General features: G+C 41.2%; 1 pseudogene; it reads right to left on the reverse strand.

Moving 5' to 3' along the window:
• Nucleotides 1–708: 708 nt before the first annotated feature.
• LOC139435426 (C-type lectin domain family 10 member A-like) lies at nucleotides 709–3,706 on the reverse strand (annotated as a pseudogene).
• Nucleotides 3,707–4,903: the final 1,197 nt, after the last annotated feature.

Raw genomic sequence — 4,903 nt, forward strand, 5'->3', positions numbered from 1 at the left:
ATTGGATGCTGCGTATCACAGTGCTCTGAGATTTATCACAAATTGTAAAGCGCTTACACATCACTGTACACTGTATACCAAGGCAGGTTTACCATCACTCTCTGTACGGAGGCTCAGTCACTGGTACACGTTTATCCATAAAGCTTTGTTGGGTAAACTCCTGTATTATATCTGCTCTCTGATCACACAGAGAGTTGCAAGCAGCTATTGTCTGAGGTCACATGATGTGGTCTTGTTAGATGTGCCAAGAGCAAGGACTGTCTTCGGTAAGACAGCTTTTATGTGCGCAGCTCCACTTGCTTGGAACAATCTTCAGCAAGAATTGAAACTGAGCAATCTCATTCCTCTGCATGTTTTTAAAGCTAGGGTAAATGAAATGCTTGCCGATACAACGGGCACTTGTAAATGTCTATAACTATGTATCCTGTAAATATAATGTATAATGTCCTTTATTGTTTTATGTTTCATGTGGAACCTATATGCTGCAGGTCTCCCTTGAAAAAGAGATCTATGATCTCAAGGACCAATCTGAATAAATAAAGGTTTGAAATGAAAATGAAATGAAACATGTAACTATGTTAACCATCCATATCTAATAAAAACACCATCACATGTTAAAGAAAGAAATATTTGCATTAATTTAGCAAGCTCCATAGAAATTAAGTCAAACTAAAAGCATATCGATTTTAAAATAATCCACATTATGAGTTAACTTTTGTGTTTTATTGTTTGTATCGAGTTTGAGAAACGTTTCTGGAATTAATGTTTTTTATCCTTTTTTGTTTTATATTTTTGTTTGTTTTTATTCACAAGTAATTCATCTGTTTCTCAAAGAGTTTCCAGTAACCTTCTTAGTATGAGTGCTTTGTTTAAACAGACAGAGCCTTCTTCTGGCAGATCCATTGATGTTTTCTCTCCACAGCTCACTGATGACCATTTTTTGTTCTTGTAAAACACTGCACAGCGACCGTCAGCAGGATCAGGAGGATCTATCCAGGAGCTGAGGAGAGAACATGATGTTTAGATAAAGGCTGATAGACTTTATTATTCAAAGTGTTTAGTAACGTGTCTCTTACCTCTCAGTCAGATCACTTCCATCCACCCACTTCCATTTCTTATTTACAACTCTCAGACCAATCCAGAATCCTTTATTTCCAATTCTGTTAGTTTTGATTGCTTCCTGGAAAACAGAGAGAAATGTCAGATATTTAAACATTAAACTGTAATAAGCACATAATGACCTAAAGACTCAAAGTGTGTTCAAACCTACACAAAACACAATTACTTTCTTATTGCGTCATATTAATGGATTTACCTTTTCCTCTGAATCACGTGCAACAGCCAGATCTGAATTCTTTCCCCTGCAGTCTTCTTGAGCTTCTTCCCAGGTTTTTTGATAAGGAGGCTGAGCGTCATTATACGCATAGCAGCTGGGCTGAGTGAGTAACCAGCCGTCCTGACAAGGTTTACACTTTTTATCTGAAACCACAGAGTCCAAACAATCAACAACATGCCTGCCTTTTGAAAATATTGTAATTGTGACCTAATATAAAGGATCTGAACATACCGGTGTTTCCTAAGCAGTAGGAATCGATGCTCCACTGAGCTCGACTGACATTGAGCTCATTCCGGTTTGTTGTCAGGTTTTGTATTTGCTGTTTCAAGTTCTTCTTCTCGGTCTCCTGCTCCTGGCTCAGCACCTGGACTCCTGCAGACAGGTTTTTGTTGTTGCTCTCTGAGACATTATAGGCTTGTGTCAGGTTGCCCAACTGGTCCTTCAGATTCTTGTTGTCCCTCGTCAAGTTTGCATTTTCTAAGTTGAGTTTTGTGTTGTTCACCAGAAGAGTTGAGACTTCTTTAAACCGGTTTGAATCACTCTCATGAATTAATGGAACTGCAAAATGAGAAATGAACTTCTTTTATAATCAAGATTATATTGCAATTTAGTTTTTTGTCGATTTGCCTCTTTCGTAAGCTTTTTCCTGTCAGTCTCACTTTAGGTTTTCGGTCTTTAGACTCAAACTAAAAATGTCTCAGTCCGTCTCAAAGTGTTCTGACTTCTCCAATCCTCAGACCCATTTATATTTCACATTGCCTGAAACTGCTCGTCACTGTGGTTTGATGTCAACATTACTAAGAGAGGAGTGGAATGGGGAAGTCTTCAAGCCACACATTTTGTGAAATAGCAAGCGCTGGTGGGTCGAGAGCGTGGGATGAACTCAGAACTTCACAGAGGCTCAGTAACATGAAAGACACATGACATGTGTAAATAGATTGACATTAGATAGACTTTCATTGTCGTTTGGGTCTGATCATGTGATTAGTTAAGAACAAGAGAAATATAGAATATGTCTTGACTCATCTTTTAATCTTTTTAATAATTAATTTACTTGTCTGTATTTCCCACTAATGGAGCCAGCTGGTATGTACAGTAGAGGAAAGTCTCAAAGTAATTCATGTATTCATCCACATGAACGGCTTCTTGATTGATAATGTTGCTTTGGGAAAACAAGCACAATACATTAATGGATGCTACCTCCTTGTTGGCCTACAAAGATGCGTCAGCATTGCACGACTCTGTAAGAGGAAGACGCTCATAATAATACTTTCTACACTGTCATACTGAGGCATGTACATGACTGATATCAAATGGAGTAACAGGTAAAACAGCTGCTACTATTCTTTACGGTTTGTCTCATGTCTAAGTGTGAGATAATGCACTTCCTGTTTTGTGTACTTACGGTAGACGCAGACTCCGATGATGCCACCCAGCAGAATGACACAGAGAATCCCCAAACAACAAGCCAAGTGCTGAAAGCGCCGACGCCCTGCTGAGTCTAAACAACACAAATTAATCACATTAACTTTCCAGATTGGTACCTTTCAAAGTTACTTCTCCTTAGTACAGATATTGTGTCACTTTTCAACTCGGACAGTTTACAGTATGGTAAATGCAGATGGATCTTTTTTTATGAGAGTAAAAGGTAAAAGACAGGAAAGGATACCAAGTTGATTTGACTAACTCAGATGCTTGAACCTTATATTAATCAGTCAAACTTTGGAATACAGTTCAGAACAAAGGAGTGCATTTGGTCGCCTATCACTTACATCGTATGAGAAATGGCCTGAATGAACAAGAGGAGTGATATGGACAGCGAAAGATTGTTCACATATTTAAACAGGCACCTGACTGTTGTTAAAGGGCCGACCTAAAGAGTTGTGTTTTGAGAAACTGCTTCATGTACTTTGCTAAAAGTGTTCCAGTGAGAGTTACGGTAGGTGTTGAGTATTAGGCAAGGCAAGTTTATTTATATAGCACTTTTCAACACAAGGCAATTCAAAGTGCTTTACAAAAAATGAAAGACATTAAGAAAATGGCATTTAAAATCAGTCATTAAAAAGAAAGCTAATAAAATAAACATTAAAAGAAAAAATACATGGATAAAAGTTACAGTGCAGTCTAAGATATGAATAGTTCAATTAAAAGCAGCGACAAAAAGAAAAGTTTAGTCACTGTAACATTATTGCAGTACACCACAAAAGTTCAATCTCTAAATAACCGTTTGGAAGAGATTTCCTAAAAACGAATCTCATATTTAGTCCGATTTATTCACAGCTTTTAACACGTTAATAACGTTGCAGATAACGTTCACCTTCAAACCTCCTTCAGACTATCGCTCCTGATATTCTACCATTTCTCACCCATTTCATCAACACTTCTCTAACTTCTGGTCACTTTCCAAACAGTCTCAAGGAGGCAAGAGTAAACCCTCTCCTAAAGAAACCCACTCTCAACCCGTCTGATGTTATAAACTACAGGCCTGTCTCTCTCCTCCCGTTCCTGTCTAAAACACTTGAACGTGCTGTCTTTAAACAACTCTCCTGTTATCTCCATCAGAACAACCTTCTGGATCCGCACCAGTCTGGTTTCAAGGCAGGTCACTCCACAGAAACTGCTCTCCTTGCTGTCACTGAGGAACTGCACACTGCTAAAGCAGCATCCCTCTCCTCTGTCATCATCCTGTTAGACCTGTCTGCTGCATTCGACACGGTGAACCATCAGATCCTCCTTCGCACTCTCCAAGAACTTGGAGTTTCAGGCTCTGCACTTTCCCTCCTCACCTCATACCTCAAAGACCGTACCTACAGGGTAACTTGGAGAGGGTCCGAGTCCGACCCTTGTCAATTAACTACGGGGGTCCCTCAGGGCTCTGTTCTTGGTCCCCTCCTCTTCTCCCTGTACACAAACTCGCTCGGATCTGTCATTAGCCCGCATGGTTTTTCATACCACTGCTACGCTGACGACACCCAACTCATTCTGTCCTTTCCCCGCTCAGAGACCCAGGTCGTCGCACGCATCTCTGCTTGTTTAGCTGACATCTCTCAGTGGATGTCCGCTCATCATCTCAAGCTCAACCTTGACAAAACTGAACTGCTTTTCCTTCCGGGAAACGATTGTCCCACTCTTGACCTGACTATCAACATCGGCACCTCTGTTGTTTCCCCGACCCAGACTGCAAGGAATCTGGGTGTGACCCTAGATAACAACCTGTCCTTCACTGCAAACATCGCTGCTCCAACCCGCTGCTGCAGATACACGCTTTACAACATCAGGAGGATGCGTCCCCAGCTGACCCAGAAAGCGACCCAGCTTCTGGTCCAGGCTTTCGTCACCTCACGCCTAGACTACTGCAACTCCCTCCTGGCTGGTCTACCTGCGTGTGCCATCCGACCTCTGCAGCTCATCCAGAATGCAGCGGCTCGTCTGGTCTTCAACCTTCCTAAATGTTCCCACACCACGCCGCTCCTCCGCTCCCTCCACTGGCTTCCGGTAACTGCTAGAATCCACTTCAAGACAATGGTACTTGCGTACCATGCTGCAAATGGATCTGGCCCTTCCTAC

Source organism: Pseudochaenichthys georgianus, chromosome 16, assembly GCF_902827115.2.
Source record: "Pseudochaenichthys georgianus chromosome 16, fPseGeo1.2, whole genome shotgun sequence".
Taxonomy (NCBI): domain Eukaryota; kingdom Metazoa; phylum Chordata; class Actinopteri; order Perciformes; family Channichthyidae; genus Pseudochaenichthys; species Pseudochaenichthys georgianus.